This window comes from Schistocerca serialis, chromosome 4 (genome assembly GCF_023864345.2).
Source record: "Schistocerca serialis cubense isolate TAMUIC-IGC-003099 chromosome 4, iqSchSeri2.2, whole genome shotgun sequence".
Classification (NCBI taxonomy): domain Eukaryota; kingdom Metazoa; phylum Arthropoda; class Insecta; order Orthoptera; family Acrididae; genus Schistocerca; species Schistocerca serialis.
In genome coordinates this window covers 611,273,982-611,300,162 of record NC_064641.1, presented here as the reverse complement: position 1 = coordinate 611,300,162, position 26,181 = coordinate 611,273,982, and positions in this window count along the sequence as shown.

Below are 26,181 nucleotides of genomic sequence, written 5' to 3'. Positions count from 1 at the left end.
TGGACGCTTTACAAAATTTGTAAACTTGAATTTGATCACGACAATCTGATCTTACAAGGGAACCTCCCCATCGCACCCCCCTCAGATTTAGTTATAAGTTGGCACAGTGGATAGGTCTTGAAAAACTGAACACAGATCAATTGAGAAAACAGGAAGAAGTTGTGTGGAACTATGAAAAAAATAAGCAAAATATACAAACTGAGTACTCCATGTGCAAGATATGCAACACCAAGGATAGTGGGAACTCCAGGGCGCCGTGGTACCGTGGTTAGCATCAGCAGCTGCGGAATGAGAAGTACTTGGTTCAAGTCTTCCCTCGAGTGAAAAGTTTAATTTTTTTATTTTCATCACTTTTTGGGAGAGATTATCACATCCACAAGAAAACCTAAATCGGGCAAGGTAGAATAATCTTTTTACCCGCTCGCCAGGTGTACAAGGTAGGTGGGTCGACAACATATTACTGTCATGTGACGCACATGCCGTCACCAGTGTCGTATAGTATATATCAGAGGTGTTTTGCTGTGGAGGAATCGGTTGACCTATGACCTTGCGGTCGAATGTTTTCGGTTCCCATTGGAGAGGCACGTCCTTTCGTCTACTAATCGCGCGGTTTTGCGGTGCGGTCGCAAAACACAGACACTAAACTTATTACATCAATGAACGAACAGACAGATCATAACTTTGCGAAAATAAAGAAGGTAAACTTTTCACTTGAGGGAAGACTTGACCAAGGACCTCTCGTTAAGCAGCTGCTGACGCTAACCACGGGACCACGGCGCTCCTTAGCTCACATATTCCTTGATGTTGTCTATCTTGCGCATGGACTACTCAGTTTGTATATTTTGCTTATTTTTTTCATAGTTCCATACAACTTCTTCCCGTTTTATCGAGTGGTCTGTGTTCAGTTTTTCAAGGTCTATCCACTGTGCCAACTTATAGTTAAATCTGAGGAGGGTGCGATGGGGAGGTTCCCTTGTTAGTAATTAGCCACAACAGTCACATTATTTTTAAAAAAATTAAAAGATTGAATTTAGCTACACAGCCACAGTAGCCACCAAAGGAGCTGAGATGCAATATCTAGCTCTGATAATCTAAATGTTAACGGGCTGAATGTGAAGTTACACAGTTACAAACATGGTGGTTTCCTTCAGGACCTGATTGAAAGGAAAATGTCTCCTGAAGTTCCTTCAGGGTTGCTAACGGCTTGCCTGGCAGCCCTGTTGACGTGCCGCTTAATGAGACCCTGACACAAACGGTAAAGAGGCCAAGATTTAGCAGAGCTGAGCCCGTAGTTCTCGTCCAGCAACGATGACAGTCTGCCGCTCAAGCGATGTTGACCAGCTCACTCTGTTCCAGGAAGCGTTCTGCCTGTGCGAAAGCCTCGCTGATCTTCAGTCCGCGGTAGCCACTTGTACCCTCTAGCGCCGAGTCGGTGCTCGGCGCGACCAATGCGAAATTCAAATTCGTGCGGCTGGCAGCAGCGAAACGGAGCCGACACTGTACAAAAATTGAAACGTTTCTCGTAGCGCTCCACGGGCTTCCCTAGCCCTTCCGCAAACTCAGCCACCGCAAAGTTATTGAAGTAAACGTTCTCTTTAAGTTCTAAATCATTTCCAGAGCGCTTTCGGCCAGAATTCTTTGGAATTTCGAAGAAAGATGGTAATCACCCGGAGACAATCCGGGCTGGGCTATAAGGCAGACATTCTAAAAAACTCCTACCTAAAACTGCCGAAGCAAATCCGTTGGCAACGGATCAGAAAGCGGGCGAGTATTATCGTGAAGAAGCACAGTGCCGATGGATAGCGATACCAATCAATTTAAAATCTTCAAAGGCTGGGCTCTGTATTGCACGGCAACTCCGTCACAGTGCGATTACAATGTGGATCTGTATTGACTATATTTTTTACCTAAGGGTTGCCTTGTCTGAATCTATTGTGATACTGTCAAACTGAAAAAAAGATTACAGTACAAATGTCCGTTTTAATAAGAACAGTTTTCCTATCAATTCTGTACATGAATTCGCCAAAAGAAAATATGTCTGTTATTCGGTTATTACCATACAAATCTTAAATTTACTGTTTTTAGTAAACGATTTCATAGTAGGAATTTTCTGGTATCTGACAGAACTCTCCTGAGCTTCAATGAATATTCTCATCTAGCAGGAAGGTTGTCTAGGATACACGAAGTTCGTATTCTGCGCAGCTCACAGTTAGACAAGATGAAACGGATACTAGTTCCTTCAACTATAACCCAGTTTACGAAGGCAACTCACAAAGAAGCAAAGATGAAACGGATAGCAGACCCTTAAGCTATAATTCAGTTTACTAAGCCAACTCCAGTGGCTCACAAGTATACAGAAATGGAATGGATACCAAGTCCTTCAATATATGTGATACATGGTACTACCAAATTGTTTAGAAAATCGAATTTACAATTTCACCACAGTTATTTCAAGGAAATTGGAAGCCATGGATCACTGGTGACGACAAGCTTGTGATTGTTTTACAATTTTAATTTGACTCAAAACAGACATTATTACAAACTTTAGTTCGGACATTTGTCCTCTTACTGATACAATATACAAATCTTCACTTTGTTTGCATTACATAAACACAAATATGAATCATATTACTTTGCGTCCGCAACCCAAATCGATCAAAGTAGGCACAGTGAATAATCAATCACAAACAATCGTTCTTGTTTAACCATGTCACAAGAGTCTAATAACACAATACACTTCCAACCAAAGTTACACAGCCACATAATACCACAACTTCATAAAGAACAAAGAGATCTTAGAGCTTAGTAAAACTGATTAGCACACATAAAGTCCACAGTGAGACACGCTTATACTAAAAATACAAAGTGGGCCAACCAAGGTCGCAAAACTTGCACACAGGAATAAAAACAAATTGCACGTTCATTAAAGATACACAAATGATTAACGTAAGTGTTAAATAAGAAGAGCTGGTAATAACTCAATCAATAAAATGATTTACAGAAAAGCCAATATTATCAAGATGGCCTTACTTAATTAACGGACATAATGACCCAGAATAATTCCCAAATTGCACTTAACTTTAAGGAACAGCATTAAGACCCATAGCAGTGTTTGGAAGCAATAACGAATTGACTTTGACTCTCCTGTAGCATTTCCCAGGAGTAGTACATTCAAAGGTGGTGACCCTGGACACCGATACACTGGTGCACTCGTTGAATGATAGAGTTATTTAGTACTTCCAGTGTTGCCTGCTGAAGAGAATTATAAGCAAATACGATACGTTCCTGCATGTACTCTGGAAGTGTTGGAATATCGAGATAGACAATGTCTTTAATGCATCCCCAAAGAAAAAGTCCAGAGGATTTAAACCATGAGACCTAGCAGGTCAAAAAACTGTTCCTCCACGACCAATCCATCTGGCATGATACCTTTTGTTAAGAACACGACATGCACCCAAGGCATTATGTGCTGGACATCCATCTTGTTGATACCACATAAGCGTACTGGCTCTTAGCGGCACTTCATCCAGAAGAGGAAGAAGAATTCGTCTGAGGAAGTCGGCATAAGCTGTGCCGTTTAAACTACCATTGATGAAATAAGAGCCAATAATTGTAGTATCATTCACCGCACATCAGACGTTAACTCTCCAATGAGTCTGATATTCCACCTGTCTGAGCCATCGTGGGTTGTCGCTGGACCAATAATGCATGTTCCTTGTTTTTACCTGTCCTTTGTTTGAGAAGGAACATTCATGGGTAAATAGAATATTGAAGAAGAAGTGCGGGTTGGCGAGGATTTGCTGCTGTGCCCACTGACAGGAATGTACACGTTTCTGGAAATCATTCCCATGCAATTCTTGATGTAGGTGTACATGGTAAGGATGGAACCGGTGACGTATAAGGATACAATGTACACTGGTTGTAGGAATGCCAATCTCAAGTTGTTGTGTGCTCACATGTGGATTCATAGCGAAAACAGTAACTTCGGCAGGTTCGGCTGTGCGAGTGCTACGACGATTGCGTTGCCTTGGGATGAAACTTCCCGTTTCCTGAAGCGCCGCAAGAAGACGAAGAAACATCCGTCGGGAAGGTGGGTTTTTGTCAGGATATCGCTCTCTGTACAGTTCTGCTGCCTGCGTAGCATTTCGCTTTCCTTCAACAACAACAATAAAAGAAACGTTACGTCGATGCAATATGTAGGAAAGACAGTCTTTACTGTATGCCCACTCTAAACAACAGTATTTAAAAGGACTAAATCGCTGTACTAAATGTATACTGTTCTGCTAACTTACAGGCCCCATAGATGAGCAGCATTTCTACCTTCTCTTCGTTGGTGTACGTTCTACACACTCAACTTTTCAACTGACGATGGTTGATGGAATGACAGGTGTGCCTTCTACTTATGTTTACATTTGTCCTCTGTCAGCGTCAGCACATGGATGTGTTCCGTTACCCCAAGTACCTGCCCTAAGCGCTGGGAGCGTCAAAGTCAGTGTTGTGTTATGCAATTAATAAATTTATGTTTCAGTGAGTAGTACACTGTGATACATTTTTGAATATGTCTTTAGGAGACTAATTGAATTGACAAATAAAAAGTAAAGGGTGCCATTTAAAAAAGTCATACCGCTGTTCATATCTTTGTAAAAAGCAAAGCTACAACGCAGGCAATCATGCTGATTGATGTCCCCCTAGCGGCTAAAGAACATTTTCTTGAGACATTTTGTAATTTGCGTCCAGACAAACAGTTATTTAGCGTGATCAAGATAAATGGGACACCCTGTACATCTGCTAGTGCGTATTGGAAAAATATGGACACAAAATTATTAATCCTTGCATGTGATGCCAACGGTCTGGTCGCGATGATTACACCGGATCATCGAAGTTCAGCGCTGACGGGGGTGGGATGGCACTTGGATGGGTGACCATCTGGTCTGCGGAACATTGTTGGCACAGAGTCTGCAATATCAGAGCCTTTCCGTAACAGTCGAGTATGTCGCGGTGCGTCCAACATGAGAAATTCATCAGTGTGAGCATCAATTGTCGATCAGTTGTGGGGCAAACTGAGGAGCTACTTTATTTAGAAGTAGCGGCTCCGGTCTCGTAAACTGATATACGGCCGGGGGAGCGGTGTGCTGACCACATGACCCTCCATATCCACATCCAGTGACGCGTGTGGGCTGAGGATGACACAGCGGCCGCTCGGTATTGTTGGGTCTTGATGGCCTGTTCGAGCGGAATTAAGTTTTTCTTTTTTTAGTTTTTAGCGACATGTGACGGAAACTTCGTAGTTCATCTGTCAAAAGTAGTGGAATTCACCTGGCACACGATTTTCTGTAGTCACTATCACCACTAACAATATGATATAGAACTGATCGTGAAATTTCAGGAAAACGCAAGCTCAGTCCATCAATATCGGAACGTCCATTCTGTTAAACGCAAATCATGAATCGAGTAAAAAGGTTTGCAAGTCACGACTGAAGGTCGACCAGATCGTTGTTCGTATGATATTCCTTCGTCCACCATTAAACTAGTACCAGTTTCGAACTGAAGTTTCATTCATCACTTCACCACAAACTTTGGTTATTTGTGTTTGAATTCCGATAGGGTGGCCTGTTTTTGGCATTCAGAAACCGTATAGCATTAAGAATCTCACACTTGAGGAGATCGCCAATTTTGTAACCGATTTTTAAATTCGGAATGAGCAGTAAGGACCCTTCCTGTTGGCTGGCAACGCCTACTGACGCCATCGATTAGGAAGGCCTATGAACTGGCGATGGTGTTTGGGGGGGAACTGCACGACTCTTCAGATCAAAACGTTCCTTGCTTTTAGAATGAGCCTCGTACAGACTGCAGTCATAGCCACATTAGCTTTTGCTGGAATAGGGAGGAGCCTATTGTATAGGTACTATTATCGATCCGCTGCTACAGATCGTTATTAGGAGCTCATTTTTCCGGTGGCTGCCGTACTTCTGGTGTGCTATAAGACATATTATTAATTTTCATTAAGAAATGCTTTGAAGGTGTAACTCTGATAAGAAATATCTGAATCCTGATAGTAAGAAAACATTCACGGCACATGATACTGAGAAGCTAATTGTGAAAAATCGTGTGTTATGATTAGTTTGAAAATCGTGTAATGATACGTGTATGGCTGCTATTATTGACACTTGGCGAATCTATTCTGTATTAGAATCATGTTTTTGTGGGGCGTCACAGCCTTAGCATGTCTTAAGAACAAAGGGAAGCTGTAATCTATTTATTGTTTGTGCTATTAAGTAATTTCAGCCGTTGGTCACTTTCAAGCGCTTATATGAAGCCTCAAGTTTCACATAGTATTTGATTAAACAGCCAGTACTGGCTAGTGTGCTAGCAAGTGCGTCAAATCACGATATCTTTTAAAAAAAGGTAGAATAAAAATAAACTCAAAAAAATAAATAAACCATAAACGAAATAAATAAATAAACCATAAACTATGATACAGAAATTCTCTACCCGAGAATTCAGCCAGTTGGAAACGGCGCTCTAGAGTTGCTCGTCAACTTCAAACTTGTTTAAAAAGCCATTGCTTCAAGTAGGGGAAGAGATAACTGCCGTTATGTACGAGATGGAGACTGCAGAATCTGTCGTCGAAAAGTTGCCAACGGAAATTCTGCAACATATCGTTGGTACGGCTAGCAGCGTGTAGACGTGCCTTCTCTTGGAGCATTTCCGATACCCACTTTGCACAGAGTCTGCGATATCAGAGCCTTTCCATAACAGTCGAGTATGTCGCGATGCGTCCAAGATGAGAAATTCATCAGCGTGGGCATCAATTGTTGTTCAGTTGTTGGTTCAGTTGTGCGATTCACTCGGCCGGGGTATTGGGTCTGCTACTTCACTATTCACCACTCGAAATTGTGTAGCCACTTTTAAAGTTGCAACACCTTTGCCGAATAATTTCTTCACTCTCTTCTGTAGGCCTATAAACTATGCACAATATCCGACGAATTTGGGCAGTTTTGGACGACAAAATCCAATAGCAGCTCCCACAGCGCAGTTGGCGACAGTAAACAGTTTCGAAGCTAGTCTTGTTTTCTTTTACGTCTGTTGAACAAGTTCCGTGTCTTCCGTGGCTTCGTAAGGAATAAATACGTAAATGTCAGTGCACTCGAGTATCTTTATTTTGAGCTACTAACATTTAAATATAACGGCTCTTACCTTTCTTATAGGTCTCGTAGTTTTGTTTCTTGAAATCAGATAAACCGGAATACTGTGTAATTACGTAAGTCTTTGTTTTAGAGAACAGAAATTCATCCAAGTTGCTGATGACTTATAATATAAATGCTCATGGTTTTTCAACACTTGAAGATGACGCAACTTCACAAAAGTGCCACCACGGATGAAAACATTTAGAAGCATACAATATTTTAATGGACGATAATATTTTACAGGTGTGCAATAGTAGCCGACATCATAGAATATCAGAAGAAAGAGAACGATACGTTTAACATGAATAATTATCTGTGAGATAGCTTTGTGCTTCATGGCTGCTGCCTTTGTTCAACGCTGATAAAAATGAAATGGAAAATCATGTACTCATTAATAAGCGTAAGCTCAGATACGCGTGAAGAGTTTAATAGATTCAAAATCTACTGATCTGATAAAATGTCGTAAGATATATTGGTCTAACGTTAATACAGTAAACGGATCAGCAATTCAATGAGTAGTTGCACTGTCGCATAGCGGACAACGTCAGAAAGCTAAAATATTAAACTTCCTGGCAGATTAAAACTGTGTGCCGGACCGAGACTCGAACTCGGGACCTTTGCCTTTCGCGGGCAAGTGCTCTACTGGCAGAAGTACAGCTGTGAGTACGGGGCGTGAGTTGTGCTTGGGTAGCTCAGTCGGTAGAGCACTTGCCCGCGAAAGGCAAAGGTCCCGAGTGCGAGTCTCGGTCCGGCACACAGTTTTAATCTGCCAGGAGGTTTCATATCAGCGCACACTCCGCTGTAGAGTGAAAATTTCATTCTAGCTAAAATATTGCATCCCATTCCCCGAAATTACTTCAGTGAAGAAAATCGTACAACGGTTACTACTTTAAATCGTTACGCGGGCACCAGAATGACCGATGTCAAGAAAAGTGATGTCATAACGAGATTCGTAGTCTATCCGTGAAGTATGCAGCTTATAAAGTATTGTTGGACCAATATTTGATTATTGTTCTTCCATCTGGGATCCTTCCCCGATAGGAGTGATAGTGGAAATAGAGAACTAAAACAACAACAGCACGTTCCATCACGTGTTCCATTAAGAAACGTAAAAGAGTCACAGAGATGCTCATCCAGCATCACCGGAAGACGCTACGTGAGAGATGGTGCGCGTCACGGTGTTATTTACTCTTAGAATTCCGAGGGTGTACGTTTGTAGAGGACCAGCCAACGTATTACTTGCTCCTACATAGATCTTGCGGGAAGACCATGATGGTAAAACTAGCACCTACGTTTGGTTTTCAGGCATGATCCCTGTTTCATTCGATGCTGAGGTGCTGGCTTTGAGCACTATGGGACTTAACTTCTAAGGTCATCAGTCCACTAGAACTTAGAACTACGTAAACCTAACTAACCTAAGGACATCACACACATCCATGCTCGAGGTAGAATTCGAACCGGCGACCGCAGCGGTCGCGCGGTTCCAGATTGGAGCTCCTAGAACCGCTCGGCCACCCCGGCCGGCTGCTGAGGTGCTATTTCAATACATTTGTAGAGCCTCTGCAACGTTGTTCGAGGTTAGCGGTAATACCAAGTGGGCTGAGGCACGAATGGGAAACTGGATCAAGGTGGCAGGCTTGCTAGGGTAGTCCGCGTAGTCCTGCAAGTCAATCGTCTCAGGGTGGCGTAGTGGTTAGCAGGAAACCTGGGCTCGAATCCTGGCCTTGGTCCAAATTTTCATTTACCACTTCAGTCTGCATATATCACAGATGACTGAGACTGGAAAAGGTCTCTGGAATAGTTATATTTGGAAAAAAGTAGAGAAATTAGACTTCATCAAGACGCTTATCAACAATCGTTCTCCCCAAACACTTTTCATGACTGAATCAGGAAAGGGGGAAAGTCATACACTCCGTGACACACCGTATAGTTGTAATGTGGTTTAAATCTCTGCCTGTACAAGCGTATTAGGGTTTTCTGTGATTTCCCCAAACATGTTAAGGGTGTGCCCGGAAACTTCCCGCAGTACCAGCTTGTGCTTCGTCCTAAACTCTGATCTTCCTTCTAGCTTGTGCCGCAGTGGTGATGATGTCTGTGGTGAATTACTCTACTGTTATTTTTGATTTCCGTCGAAAGGATAAATCAACTACTGGTGATTATTAGTTTTCTCTACATGCGGGTCCAAAAATGCTGCATTTTTCTTCAGGGAATTCAATATTTTGCATGAGCTGTTTTTATTTTTGGAATAAATACCTTATTTTATGCATTTGCTCTTATTACACATATCTTATGGACGAATCAAATGAAAAAAAAATATAACAAGAAACAAGTACTGCAAAACCAAACAAAAAGAGATTAACTATATTTGAACAACATAGTTGCCCTACAAAGATGCTTTGACAATGGAAAACTGAAGAATTTGGAGTTGGAATTGTTCCAACATCCATCCTAAGTTAAATATGATTGTATTTCTTATCCACAAAACATAGTCAATCATTACAAAGATTGGAAGTTTTCAACTTCCTGTTATACGCCTCCCTCAGACTACAGCACTATCGGAATCTAGACCCAGACTCCTATGGTTGTCAGGACTGGAGAAAGCGGGTTGCAGTGAGAAGGATCTTTTCTTGATCAAGAAAACATTATTCACAACCAAAAATTTATTAATGAATAGTACAGGATCGTCTCCCCAACCACTGGCAGTTCCTTCGGGCCAGCTGAGTACAGACCCAGTCAGCAGAAACGAACAGTCGCCGCCGGCAGTTCTGCAGCATTACATGAGCTCGTGTGGCAGCTGTTTCATCACGGCTCGGTCGGTGGTCCGTAAGTGCTGACAGGCGTGGCCCTTGCTCAACAGTGGTGAACTTCAGCCTTTGTGGGTCGATCTCCAAAGCGCTCTTGTTGACGACGTGCGCCCTTCCCGGTCGCGCTCGCCAAGCGTCCAGCAGGCCAGCAGTCTGATGGCCTTATCTTCATCCCATCAGTGTCGACTTGGAACTTTGGGCTACCGCCTGCAGTGGCAGAGTCTATCCAGCGAGACTTGCGACTCCATTGATGATTGTACACGTTTAGGTGCTCAGATGGTTGACTGGCATAGCTTCCCCTGTACTATACGACTGCTACAACTGAGAGCGAAATTAAGAAAGGTGTATTATTTCCGTTGGCTCTTTCCATGTGCCCTGTGGCGGTGGGGGTAGCAGTGACATCATGTGTACCACATTCCCTATGCGATCACCTCTTCGAGTGGACTCAGACTTTCCTAACTTTGTCTTTGAGACGCTCTTTTCTGCTGAATTTGTGGCTGAATATTTGCTGTTGCTTTGTAACTGGGATTTACTGTGACACTTAGTTCTGTCACCAGTATGACAATATCTGCATGTTCCTATCATGTCATAGACCTTCACTGGCAGACTGGGGTGCTCGACCGGCCCCGCGTGTCGCAGTTGTTCGCCCGAACAGCGTTTCCTACCAGCTGGCAGTTTGCTGGCCACTGATCCAGACGGACTGACTTCCAGTGCCACCAGTGGAGAACTTTAAAAATTTTCATGATACTGTTCCAGGATGCAACAGTACAAAGTAAAAATCTGGAGTGAGCTGTGGCTTGGTCAAACAGGTCCAGCAGCACAACGTCCCCCATTGACTTGATCATAAGCCTTAAGATTTGTAGCTCTAGAGAAATTTAAAGGCATTAGTGTATTCCAGACGCATCAACAAGCGTCTGTGTTATGCATGCGACCAAACATGAAAGCAACCGGATGTGTTCACAGCGGATCGTGAATCTTTGAGGAGGGCTGAATTATATGTAAGAATAAATTGTAACCATATTGAGCACCTCCTGTGACAACAAATAGATAGCGTATCTCTCTCTGTTTCACACAAACTCTCTACAACAAATATAGATACTGCAAATCGACTTTTCCGAGCATGAACGTTATGCAGGGGGTCATGAAAGTAATTATTATGAGGCATTCTAAAACCTGAGCTAATGTTATTTTCAACCAAACTTACCTTTTTTTTTAAATCAGCGCCCTATATTGTTTCTTACCCAATCAATAACATAAAAATCACAAATAGAATGGCGTTGGCTGCACCTTAGTACGTCAATTAAGTCCCGAAAAATTGAAAAGCGAAGTTGATGCTTGAAATAAACGAAATGCGTCGCTATTCCACGTCCCGAAATGCAAGCGTGAACACCACGTTGGTCGTAAACGGGATATGATTGACAAACTAAATTGCAACAATCGATGTACTTATTGCTATTTACACTGTCATTAAGTGGACTGAAAACAGTACAAATGTCCAGTCATACATAATGAAAAATAAAGAAAGGGTTTAATCGTACGTGCTTTGTTGACCTTTACTACGGTACTGGAATCGACATAACGTTAACGTGAAACTGAAGCCGGGGTAAACATAATTAATGGCTGACCAAGAATCTAACATAGGGTTAAGCGATAGTTGTATGTAGTTGCGTGACTGGACATCTGTGTGGTTTCCTGTCCACTTAATAACGACGTAAATAGCAATTAGCAATCATAGTATGTCAATCACATCGCAATTACGAGCAACGTGGGTTTGACGCTTACATATCGGGATGTGCAATAGGGGCGCGTTTCGTTAATTTGATGCGTCGACTTCTCTTTGCTATTTCTCGCCGGCCGCGGTGGTCTCGCGGTTCTAGGCGCTCAGTCCGGGACCGCGCGACTGCTACGGTCGCAGGTTCGAATCCTGCCTCGGGCATGGATGTGTGTGATGTCCTTAGGTTAGTTAGGTTTAAGTAGTTCTAAATTCTAGGGGACTGATGACCACAGATGTTAAGTCCCATAGTGCTCAGAGCCATTTGAACCATTTTTTTGCTATTTCTCGGGATGTAATTGAGCTACCTGCATTCTTTTTGCGAATTTCATGTTATTGATTGCGTAAGAAATAATACGGCGTGTCCATTTAGCAAACATCACTTTGTGTTGAAAATAATATTTGCTTTCCTTTTAGAATGTCTCATAATATTTACTTTCATCAGCTCTGACTTACATTCATAGCCGCTAAAAGCGTTTACCAATATCTATTGTTCCAGAAATATTAGCGATGAAACGTTTAAGTGGACCGGACCGCCATGTATATGAGCTGACTGCAAGTCAGCTATGTAAATACGTAATCCTCTGGTTTTTATCTGAGCCAGGTTAGATATTCTTTGGTAAAATTATGGATGTTCGTAGTCTCCTTGTATAGTATGGTTTCATTTTGCTACATGTTTCTCATCTTTAATCATTTGACGTGCGTTGTGTTTGTGATTTGCTATTCCTAAGTGCCTCCATACATTTGCATTACATACGTATTTATTTTTTATACAAATTCTGATGATAGCTTACGGTGATAAGCGAAAAATGGATTAATAAATGAGGGAATACTGGATTCTCGTGTTCTCTGCATTACAGCTCTTTCATCTGCGACCATTTCAGGAAATCGCAGACTACGGAAACTATTCACCATGTACGTCTCTTTGGATGCCTTTAATCCTTAGCTTCCTAGATAATTTTATAGTTGCACACTGTTTCAGGTGCAGTATGAGTGAGCACCAAATTTAAATGGCCATAAAAATTGTATTCAGCAATTTCAGTGGAACATTTAAGATTTTATGTAAAAAGTGACATTAATTCCATACAAAAATATACAGGGTAATTATGATTAAAGTTAAGCTTTCAAATGCTGTAGAAATAACACCACTGGTCAGAATGACGTCAAATTGCATCGGAGTATTATCGGAGAAGGTGGAAACGTATGGCAGAAGAAAACAAAATGGCATGAAAACTGATCAGTAGATGGCGAGGTATGTGCCAGAATACGTAAATGAAAACATCTGTCATACGCACGACCCATTGAAGTGGTATAAACACGCCGAGTACACGGATTTTCCTCCTTTCGCGTCTGCGACATTCGCCATGACTGTGTCAATGCAGGAACGCGCTCTGTAGAATTTCTGGACAATGAAGGGTTTGAAAAAAGGCGTTGGTCCGATGACTGCCGTGGGTCTGGAGAAAACTACTTGGAAATTCGAAAAGACGTGATGTTTTGGTGTGCAACCTGGTAGATGGAGGAAACGCACTGATTGGACTTCAGTAGAAGCAGTGCCCACAGAAATGAAAGAAGGAGACGAGTTGTGGTGTGCAAACGTGACGTTCACGGGGAATCGCCCGAACATTGGACATACCAGTGAGCACGGTCCGTAAAATCCCACGAATCATCCTTCTTTGCTATCCATTTAAAATTACGCATGTGCACCAGTTGCTTCTTGTTGACCTGCCAGCAAGAGAGACCGTTGCTTTAGAATTTCTTGCTCGTATGGAAATAGACGATTGGCCTTGGAAGATTTTGTGGACAGACGAAGCCCACTTCCATCTGACAGGATATGTCAATACACAGAATTGTCGAATATGGGCAGCGGAGAATCCACACGCAAATCAACCAGTACCACTTCATGCTGAAAAGGTCACTGTGTGGTGCTGGTTTACAGCATCGTTTATCACAGGGCCGTATTTTTTCGAAGAGACAGGTGCTTCCGGTCCTGTTACCTGTACCGTCACTGGTAAGCGCTATGAGTGTCTCTTGCGCAACCACGCCATTCCAGCTCTCCAACAGCGTGGATGTGTGGATGGGATCGATTTGCTGCAAGATCCAGTTAAGCAGCTGCCGAAGCGCCATTTCGGAAATGCTAGAATTATCAGCCGCCATTTCCCTTCAGCCTGGTCGTCCCGATCACCTGATCTTAACCTGTGTGACTTCTGGCCGTGGGGCTATCCGAAAGATGTTGTGTTCAGTGTTCCGATTGCAAACTTAGTTGCATTGAAGGCACGCATTGAGCAACACATTCTGAACGTGACCCCGGAAACACTTCTATTCGTAGTGGAACATGCTGTTTCTCGATTTCAGCTAGTGGCAGAAAACGGTGGACAGCATATTGAACATTCACTATGTGGTCAAAAGTATCCGGATACCCCAAAAACATGCCTTTTGCATAAGATACACTGTGCTGCCACTTACTGCCAGGTACTACATATCAGCGACCTCTGTAGTCGGTAGACACCATGAGAAAGTAGAAGGGGCGCTCAGCGGAATTCACGGACTTCGAACGTAGTCAGGTGATTGGGTGTCTCTTTTGTCATACGTCTGTACACGAGATTTCCACATTCCTACATATCCCTAGGTCCACTGTTTCCAATGTGATAGTGAAGTGGAAACGTGAAGGGACACGAACAGCACAAAAGTGTACAGGCCAACCTCCTCTATTGACTGACAGAGACCGCCGACAATTGAAGAGGGTCGTAATTTTAATAGGCAGACACTTATCCAGACCATCACACAGGAATTCCAAACTACATCAGAATCCACTGCAAGTACTACGACAGTTGGGCGGGAGGTGAGAAAACTTGGGTTTCATGGTCGGGTGGCTGCTCATAAGCCACACATCACGCCAATAGATGCCAAACGACGCTTCGCTTGATGTAAGAAGCGTAAACATTGGACGATTGAACAGTGGAGAAACGTTGTGTGGGGTGACGAATCATGGTACACAATGTGGCGATCCGATGGCAAGGTGTGGGTATGGCGAATACCCGGTGAACGTCATCTGCCAGCGAGTGTAGTGCCAACAGTAAAATTCGGAGGTGGTGGTGATACGGTGTGGTCCTGTTTTTCATGGAGGGTGCTTGCACTCCTTGTTATTTTGCGTGGCACTATCACAGCACAGGCCCACAGCACAGGCCCATCTTCTTGCTTCCCACTGCTGAATTGCAATTCGGCGATGGTGATTGCATCTTTCAACATGATCGTGCACCTGTTAGTAATGCGGGGCCTGTGGCGGAATGGTTACAGGACAACAACATCCCTGTAATGGACCGACATGCACAGAGTCCTGACCTGAATCCTATAGAACACCACTGAGATGTTTTCAAACGCCGACTTCGTGCCAGGCCTCACCGACCGACATCGATACCTCTCCCCAGTGCAACACTCCGCGAAGAATGGGCTGCCATTCCCGAAGAAACCTTCCAGCACCTGACTGAACGTATGCCTGCGAGAGTGGAATGTGTTGTCAAGGCTAAGGGTGGTCCAACACCATATTGCATTCCAACATTACCGATGGAGGGCGCCACGAACTTGTAAGTCATCTTCAACCAGATGTCCGGATACTTTTGATCACAGTGTATTTTGCGCCAGTCACACGGAAATAAATAAACCGATTTTATTTTTATTGATGCTTTTTATTCGGTTTTTGGCCTTGGGACAGTTAAAACCAACGTGAGTTATGCTTTTTGTGCAGTTTTTGTCCTCAGGACATTTAAAAACCGATTTCTCCCATCTGATGTGATATGATCTTGCCGTGGTGGATGGGCTTACGTAACTAACAGTATCCAACCTGTACACCCATGCACACTGAGTAGTACAGTTTGTTTAACGTACACCTTAGGCATTGTTGTATGATTCATTTTTCTTTTGTAGTCGAGCACTATTAAATTATTATGCTAGCAGCGTCATCTACTGCTACATTTGGTAACAATTTATTTTTCTTTTACCGTACGTTTTCCCCCTTCTCAGGTGATATTCCGTTGCAACTTGACGTCATTCTGACCAGTGGTGTTATTTCTACAGCGGTTTGAAAGTTTAACTTTAATTATAATCTTCCTGTATATTCAGATAAGTTTTAAGTTTATTTTTACGAAAACAGCCCATTTGAACAGAAAACTACACAAAACGAACATAATATTACACGATAATGTTAATGATATGAAAACTCAAATACCCCGCATTTCAGATTTTAGTTTTTGCTTTATTTTTATTGTTTATTACACATGTAATAATAAAAACATAAATAACAATAACTAAATAAAATCAAATAAACTCCCACAAAACATTAAACAAATAAAAATTACTCTAGTACTATTTAGATGTTTGGTTTCCTTTCAGAGTATTTGTTTGCTCTCGCTGGAAGTTTTTGTAGAGATTTTTTGGTTTCCTTTCAGAGTATTTGTTTGCTCTCACTGAAAGTTTTTGTTGAGATTTCAAGTCAGATAGACTCTCTGCAACAATGGCAAATATAAGGTGTCTTTCTCTTATTTTTTGGGTCGCAGGTGTACCATGTTTTGCATTTCTACAATCGTTCTACAAACGAGTTTTACTCTTAGTTCTGTTAGACCCAGAACATGATAAAGAGTGCACGGCGTTCACGGGGTGTGTGATACTTGTTGACACACTTTTTATCTTTGGTTTCACCAAAAAGTTTAGAAGCTCCTTCCAAAATTAAAGCTGTTCACCCGATTATTGTCTTGAAGGAATTGTGAAAGATAGACGCATTCACCCCATTTATGTCCAACACGCAGAAACATAATGCCATTACCCATAATTGGAAGAGGCATCAACGAGCAGCGATATTTGTTTCGACATAACGTATTTCCAGCTGAAACTCTGGCTAAAGATTCACTCTCCACATCAAATGTTTCATTCAATAAATTCACAGGTGACAAAATAAATTCGTCCTCACTTTCGCACTGTTCCTGTACTGTGTTATGATCACTTTCAATTTTGTTGACACTATCTGATCCAGCATCATTTTCTAAACAACCCTCAAACCATTTTAAAATAGTGTCCTCAAAGTCGGGATCTGTTGCATGAACAATACGAGTAGACATGGCTACTGAATCCATAACGCAAAGTCAGGTGCAGCCTTGCAGACAGCTAACACGCAAAAAGCAGCAATGATATACGTCCACGTCAAATTCGAATGAATACTGACAAAGGAAACCACTGAAGCTTCGGGGGTGAACAACTACACAACGCTGTAATGTCCTACCTCACCATTATGCATTAGCAACAGAGTAACAATAAACAATAGCGGTCTGTGAGACCGAACCTGGCACACCTTTGTCGCTCGAAAATGACAGCGAACATTTTGTCTCTCACAAACGCTGCTCCCCGTGATTTGGCCTACGGTCAATACTACCTTCTGTTATTTATTTGTCGTATGGCAATACAGATATAAAACATTAAAGAGGTAACATTTATTATTGGAAGGGTTGCAATTCTCTATTAGATTTTTAAATTCAGCGCCATCAAGTAGGAAATGGCAAGATTTGTTTCTCACATCTCTCATAGGACCTTGATACTGTTTTTTTTTAGGCATTCTTCCACTATGTTATCTGCAGGTTGCTCAACTTCCCCATAGTTACGCACGCCGAAGGGGTGTGGTGGGTGGGTGGAGGGGACAGGGAGGAGGGAATTTACACAAACCCCAAGATGATGCTCTCTGGGCAATGGGCTGCTGTAGCTGGACGATGAATATTTGTACAAATGGCAGTCATAATCAACGTTACACGTCAATTGACCAACCAGACGTTTCAGAAAAAACTATCATCTATACGAAAATGGCACACCCTTGATACTTTGGAAAGAGTATTTAGTATCGAAAACTACAACAGAAGAACGGGCTACACTGCCTCCAGGACCTAAAGCAATAACTAATATGAATTACGCTTCATTATGGATGCATTATGGCACTATGGCATCATTTTTTTATATTTTAAATGAATTAATACATTCTTTTCAGGCGTTGTAGTTTTGCTTACCTCTATAGTTTGGGGATAAAATGAAAAGTTCAAGGAGAGTGTAAAATATGATTTATTACTAAAGTGTTATATTCCTAAACGAGAACGACGCTGCAGGCAACAACAAAGACAGGAGTGGCAAGATAGTGGGAAGGTAATTAAGATCTTGACAGGCTGTGTTCCTGATATGTTACTTCGCTCGCGGGAGTAGACACAGGGGAAAATACTGCTCACTGTTTGCCCTTCAGCAACAACTAACCTAGCCGACAGACATGTTCTGAGAGTGGGTAAGCGATTAAATTCCGTGTAACTGACGCGTAGCTCCAATGGAGACTCGCTTACTAATAACATCGCACACGTAAGGCATGAAACAGAGCGTGGGAATATCAAAGGAACTGCTTGATCAAAGACGTGGCTTCGTCTTACGATATCTGCGGAAATTGCACCTGGGACTTTGAGGGACCTGCAGCCCTGGGGTCTATGTAACGACGTAATCAGTGGAGCTCCGGGCGTAACGTTGGCGGGAGAAATTCTGAGAAAATCTTGGTGGAAATTATTTGTGTGTGTGTGTGTGTGTGTGTGTGTGTGTGTGTGTGTGTTTTCGAAACGTACCACATCCACAGATCGCCGGCCGCGGTGGTCTAGCGGTTCTAGGCGCGCAGCCCGGAACCGCGCGACTGCTACGGTCGCAGGTTCGAATCCTGCCTCGGGCATGGATGTGTGTGATGTCTTTAGGTTAGTTGGGTTTAAGTAGTTCTAAGTTCTAGGGGACTGATGACCACAGATGTTACGTCCCATAGTGCTCAGAACCATTTGAACATCCACAGATCGTGCTCTCTGCGGAGAATCTACGTATCAGCGTTAGATAGATTGCTAGTGTATGTATGCTCTACGTATTCTGTATAGACGTATATTTAATTCTAACTTCGTGGGTGAAATGTGCCTCGTGAGACTTCAGAGATATTTCTGTATTGTAATGTCGCTACCTAGTTATTAATGAAATTTATAACGAAATTGCCGCGAAGTGCTGCAGTGGCACCAGTATGGCGACATTAGATTCACATACATTCATAAGGGCTATGAGACTGGCCACACATGCCGTAGCGAAACGTGCACTGTACAGCGGTAACAGCAGAAGCAGGCAGGATGACGTCACCACACCACGGCAAGAGACATGCTGTAAGCAATGTGACGTGACTCTAGGCTGTGTAACGGTGCAACAAATGTACCTCGGGGCCACGTAAATAGGTGCGAATTTTAAGTCAGATAAATTTGTAGCCCATCAGCACTACGCCGGATCCAAACTGGACGACCAGACGACTGGCACCGCCAGCTGCAGCTATCGTCTTGTGACTGGGTCGGGCCAGCTGGTGCCTGCACAGACTCCTTGCAGGACATGGTGCCACAGCACCGCTAACCTGCCATCTGCGCCTGCCGTTGCCAGGCTCCTTCCAGAGATTAGTGGCTCATTTTCTGTGGATGGCGGTCTCCTCCCTCCTCTGTGGTGGAAGCAAGCGAGGCACGAATCACCTTGTGCGGTCGTTCCACGGAGGAACACCAACACAGCTGACATAAAGGCTACTCTCAGGCTACCGGCTGACGGTCACCTCAATGTCACATTGCAGGGCGTCTACACGTGCACTTCTTTGCCAGGATAGAAACCCACTGCCTACGAGCTGACACCAGACAGGGTCTGTCTCACATTGCTAACAAGGTGATATGTACACTCCTGGAAATGGAAAAAAGAACACATTGACACCGGTGTGTCAGACCCACCATACTAGCTTCGGACACTGCGAGAGGGCACAGCGGACACACCAGGAACCGCGGTGTTGGCCGTCGAATGGCGCTAGCTGCGCAGCATTTGTGCACCGCCGCCGTCAGCGTCAGCCAGTTTGCCGTGGCATACGGAGCTCCATCGCAGTCTTTAACACTGGTAGCATGCCGCGACAGCGTGGACGTGAACCGTATGTGCAGTTGACGGACTTTGAGCGAGGGCGTATAGTGGGCATGCGGGAGGCCGGGTGGACGTACCGCCCAATTGCTCAACACGTGGGGCGTGAGGTCTCCACAGTACATCGATGTTGTCGCCAGTGGTCGGCGGAAGGTGCAGGTGCCCGTCGACCTGGGACCGGACCGCAGCGACGCACGGATGCACGCCAAGACCGTAGGATCCTACGCAGTGCCGTAGGGGACCGCACCGCCACTTCCCAGCAAATTAGGGACACTGTTGCTCCTGGGGTATCGGCGAGGACCATTCGCAACCGCATCCATGAAGCTGGGCTACGGTCCCGCACACCGTTAGGCCGTCTTCCGCTCACGCCCCAACATCGTGCAGCCCGCCTCCAGTGGTGTCGCGACAGGCGTGAATGGAGGGACGAATGGAGACGTGTCGTCTTCAGCGATGAGAGTCGCTTCTGCCTTGGTGCCAATGATGGTCGTATGCGTGTTTGGCGCCGTGCAGGTGAGCGCCACAATCAGGACTGCATACGACCGAGGCACACAGGGCCAACACCCGGCATCATGGTGTGGGGAGCGATCTCCTACACTGGCCGTACACCACTGGTGATCGTCGAGGGGACACTGAATAGTGCACGGTACATCCAAACCGTCATCGAACCCATTGTTCTACCATTCCTAGACCGGCAAGGGAACTTGCTGTTCCAACAGGACAATGCACGTCCGCATGTATCCCATGCCACCCAACGTGCTCTGGAAGGTGTAAGTCAACTACCCTGGCCAGCAAGATCTCCGGATCTGTCACCCATTGAGCATGTTTGGGACTGGATGAAGCGTCGTCTCACGCGGTCTGCACGTCCAGCACGAACGCTGGTCCAACTGAGGCGCCAGGTGGAAATGGCATGGCAAGCCGTTCCACAGGACTACATCCAGCATCTCTACGATCGTCTCCATGGGAGAATAGCAGCCTGCATTGCTGCGAAAGGTGGATATACACTGTACTAGTGCCGACATTGTGCATGCTCTGTTGCCTGTGTCTATGTGCTTGTGGTTCTGTCAGTGTGATCATGTGATGTATCTGACCCCAGGAATGTGTCAATAAAGTTTCCCCTTCCTGGGACAATGAATTCACGGTGTTCTTATTTCAATTTCCAGGAGTGTAGCTTGTCGCAAATCTGCAGAGCGAAGAGAGAAGTTATGGAGAGAACCAGATGACCGGCTGATCGAAATGGGGCCACTAAATATGAGATATGTGTTGATTATGAGGAGAATGAACAGAAGAAAAAGAGAGGAAGCAGATAGGAGGGAGAAAGAGGAAGCTCAAAGGGAGAGGGACGGGTCTGTGGATGGCTTATCTGATCCTGCAAACACCGTTACCATTAATGTAGTTAAACGTTGCAATCCTATGAAGAGTAAGAAAGAACGTCGTGGAGGGCGGATGATCATTTGAGCAGGAAGATTGAAGTAATCATGTGATACGAGATCTATAGAATTAATGCAAGACACTGAATGGCCAGTTTGTCGAAATTAAGAAGAGTAAGGTAGAAATATCAGTTCCGAAGCCAAGTGAAATTGTTGAGTCTGAGGTAGCAGGAAGGAGTATGGGTTGTGCCGGAGTGATTACGTGTGGTGATAGCAACATGGATGGTTTACATGCAGTACTATCTGTCGCTTCGAGTGTAATGGGTGTTGTGTTGAGGTTGGGGAGCCTGGGCCGTATGCACTGGGAGGTGAATGTGACGGTGATTTTTATGTCGTGCAGAGTGAAACTACAAGCGATGTTGTTTTTTTAGATACTACTGGGAAACCACAAAAATTGTTGATACTTGTGTAGCAGATGTTGTGGCAGAAACTATATGGGCACGTATATCTTATCAGAAGCAGAGTGAAGGAGGGGGAGACGAGTTCGCAGAGTGAACGATCAAGTCAACAGGCTGAATCTGTATGCCAGAGGTTCAGAATGTAGTTTGAGCACAAGAAATGGCTTTAGTGTGCAACTCGCTGTTTACGGCACAGCCGAACTCTCCTGTACGCGGTGAGTATGAAGTGCGTGAAGGGTACGAAAGCAAACGTTTTGATCGAGCATCATGCCTAAGTTTACCTTCGGCTACAGAAAGCTGTTGGTCTCTCACAAGGAGCGCCTGTTCTGAAAAAAAGGGAACAGAAATAGTTAAGCCGTGTAGAGAGAGGTACACTAACACATAATTCGCATGACATAGCACCACCAGGGACCAGGAAGTTTGTTTTGGGGGAGTGGAAGTATCGGAAACAATGCATTCGAGGGAAATTCAGTCTGTAATGACCGCTATAGTGGGAGGAGTAAGTAGGACTACTTGTCAAAGAGGCTTCAATGATTGGGCTATACGTGGTTTTCTCGTGAGTGCAGTTATGGAAGTACGTTTTTTGAGAGAGCATGCGGGCAACTATCGTCATAAGGACAAAGTTCCGAAAATTGTCCCAAAACAAAGAGTTAAGAAACCACCGGGCAGACAGACGAGACGGCAACCGTAAAGTTTTAATAGAGCCAGACCATGTTTTATTGATGTTCATATGCCAAGGATAATTCATTAAGAAAGAAAGAGTTCATTTTTAGTTTGCTAGTGTGGCATGGAGAGTTAGAAGCTGTTTTTGAACAACCATCGTAAGAGGCCTAGCAGTGAAATATATTCCATAGGACTGGAGATTATGAACAGGGCATGGGTCCCTTGATGAAAGTTGTGAGATTAAGTGATACTATAAGAGATTCCATAGTAAATGTGTGAAGAATATTGTATTACAAATGTAACAGGAAACTGAATTTGTAGAAGAGGGGAAACAGCCAAAAATTTAATGTAGTAAGTATATAGTTTTTAAATTGCCAATAGAGTATAGTTTTTGGGAATGTTTATTTATTTTATCAAGGGTGGAAGTTGTCACAGAGAAGGATCAGTCCTGAGCAAGAACTGAGGCGCCAGATATCCCCTGTGGTGGGGGACAATGTAGCGTCCCGCCCCATTTTTTGTTCTAATTTGTAAGGAAGCTGCTGCAATGTGTTGCAGTAGCAAGTGCAGGCCGATAACCACAGTGCGGTGACGTGAAGTTAGAACAGCGTATACGCTAAAAGACTGTGTGACGGGCAAGCTGGGCTTCATTAAACCTGCACCAAACAATGGTAACAACGAAAGTGGCAGTGTGCTGTAACCACACCAGGGTAACAGAGCAACAAATGCGTCTCAGAGTCGTAGAAATATCTGTAAATTTTTAGGTAAGTTATTTTGAAGGCCAGCAGCAGTACCAAGATGCCAGATCCATGCCAGATGATGAGACAAATTAGCACCACCAGATGATGGATTCCATACCGAATCAGGCTAGCTGTTGCCTGACCTGAGTCACCTCGCAGGACTTGGTGCCACCGCCACTGAGATGCCATTTGCGCCTAACATCACCCGTGGGTGGCGGTTTCCCCTTGCAGTGGATGCGAGTGAGACCTGAGTCACCGAGTGCGACGCTCCCATAGAGGATGCTCAGAACACCACTCACGTCAAGGCAATGGCATACTGTCAAGCTACTGGTCGTTGTTCTGCCCGAGGTCAGCAACGCAGGATGCATGCACGTGCATCTCTTCACCAGGTGTAAGCTGCTGTCTGTGAGCTGACTCCTGCTAGGATCACCTCAAACTGCTATCGGCAACATATGTATTTGGAGGTGAATACATCATTTCTCCTGACCACCAGTATTTTAGTGGGCCCACCGGCCCGCAACTCACCATTCACCCCGCCGAGTACTGCGCTCCACAGGATTCTTTATACTTTCACATACGAAGGTTTTTATTGCTCAAGTTGTGAAATCTAAATTTATAAAATGGTAAACAGTCTAAATTTTATTTCGTGGAATCGACTAAGACATACGAGTATGTATCGAAGGATGTTCTTTGAAACCATTGTTTACGTACATGTAACACATAAAACAGTGGGAGGAGGGGGGGGGGCTCTCCTAAGAGTTCAAAAATGGTTCAAATGGCTTTAAGCACTATGGGACTTAACATCTGAGGTCATCAGTTCCCTAGACTTACAACTACTTAAACCTAACTAACCTAAGGACATCACACACATCCATGCCCGAAGCAGGATTCGAACCTGCGACCGTAGCAGCAGCGCGGTTCCGGACTGAAGCGCCTAGAACCGCTCGGCCACAGCTGCTGGCTCTCCTAATAGTCATCAGGCGCAGTGTCTCTGGTGTTTTGTCAGATACTTATAATTTCGTTTTTGCAGTGTCGACCTGGAGTCAGCCCATAGAAATGCTATCAACCACGTCTTTCATGCGGCGCCCAGCGTCAATGGAAAGCGGCGATTTGTGTTGGGTTACAATCAAAATAATTTCTAATGGGAAATTTTATATGTCCGTTTGATAGAGCAGTCCCAAACTAGCGCAGTACAACAGTCGTTTTATCGACATATATTAACAGGGACGAAGACTAACCAGCACCCCAGCAATGACAGCATAGTTCTGGCCCGCAATGAATGTTACAGCCATGCAGCTGAACTGCTGAGTCTCTGCTGACATATTGTCTTACAGAAATTGTCTATGTGTGTGTTGTAATTTTTGAAGTAGTCTTCACTTGACTCCAGCTGGTCATTAACATATTTAGGTTTTTTCTTTTTTCGAAAACATTTGCATGTTTCTTTGCAAACTTTGAGGAACTTCTTCTGTGCTTCTTCTCATTTGTTGAAATTGTAATTCTAAAATGTATTTTTTCTCTCTTCTAGTGCATTTTCACATTATCCACTCCTGGAAGGAAGTTTTGTTTTGTGAAGAGGGATCAGCTCTTTCGGTGTTATGATGATTTTAGTTCCTTCCAGTCTTCAGCAGGTTCCAATTTTTCTGTTATTTTAGTCTCTTTGATTTTGTGTAGGTCAAATTTTGGGATCTCCAGTGTTTTTCTGTTGAATTTTCTTTTGGGTGTGAATTTATTTTGATCCGAATCCATGTTTGTACCTCTGCGTACTACCACATCGTGAATCTCTTTTTGGTATTCGTACTGCCACATAATCTTTTCCTAACTTATGGATGGGTGATCGCCATGCAGTTTTGTTTTTTGGGATTTTTCCGAAGTGAAGCTGACATAATTTTTAGACTGTTTGGTTAGCATAACTCAACGAGTCGTGTGCCATTGTTACTGATGAACATGTCAGCAGGATAGTCTCCTACTGTCCTCTTGTATTTGTATTCCCTCCCAATTTGAGCGTTAAAATCGCTGAGTAACATTTTCACATAACCTTCTGGAAATTTGGGCATCTCCGTTTCTTGATCATCCCAGAACCTCTACTTTTTTTGGGCTATTTTTAGTGTCACCATTTGTTAGCATTAGTCCGTTGTTGATGGATTTCACAACATTTACTGAATCCAAAACTTTTTGTCTACAATGAAGGCCATGCCAAACAGAGGTGCTCCTTTGCGAGATTTCTTTTTTGTTCCAATTTTGAAGATTCTATGAAGCGTGTTTCTTGCAGGTCGAGAATTTGGATTTTCTACTTCATGAGTTTTCTTGTAAGACTGTAGGTTTCCTGGTCGAATGAGCGGATCGTCCACCTGGGTAGTTATACATATATACATTCATACATTTGAGTGGATGAGTTTTCCACAGACAGCCAGACATCAATCCCATCGAACATTTACGGGTCATAATCGAGACGTCAGTGTCTGTTCACGAAGTCCTGTACCCACAACACTTTCGTAATCATGGACGGCTACAGAGGTAGTGCGGCTCAGTAGAACTGCAGGGGACTTGCAACGATTTTTAAGTCCTCGCCACGTCGAGTTGCTTCACTTCACCGAGAAAAATGAGGTCCGACACGATATTGGGAGGTGTCCCATGACTTTTTTCACCACAGTGTACATTACTACGACGAGTTTATCCCGCAAACACAGTCTCACTGTCAGAAGAGGCTCTAATTTGTATATATATCTTGTTCGCCGATGTTATTCTTGCACTGAGGTTGATGGCCGTCAGTCTCAGCACATTTTGTACTTCTTAAGTTGCCTTCTCCGACCCCAAGTTCCCTACCTCAAATTATTCAGTAGAGGATATGTCCTGTTAAATTTTTGCACGCTCTTACCGAAACATCCTGTATGCAGTCTGTAGCAACTGTGTCACCTATAAACATTGCGTTTCTTGTGCTGTGTATCATTACGATTACGAGAGTTGTTTTTTTTCAGGATGTTTCAGACAGCAATAACGTACGTGCAGAAAATCCAAAGCGTTGTCTCTAGAATGTGGAACAAGTTTCTGCAGACACGGTCAGTTGAGCATAGCCACAGAAGTGGCTGCCGAAGAAAGGCAACCGGTATCTGCGTGTAACAGCATAATACTGTACTACATGTCTACGGCGGCATTTTCAAAGGGGTGCAGGAGTGCAGGTGTCAACACAAACGATAAGAAACAGGCTCAGTGAGCAAGGATT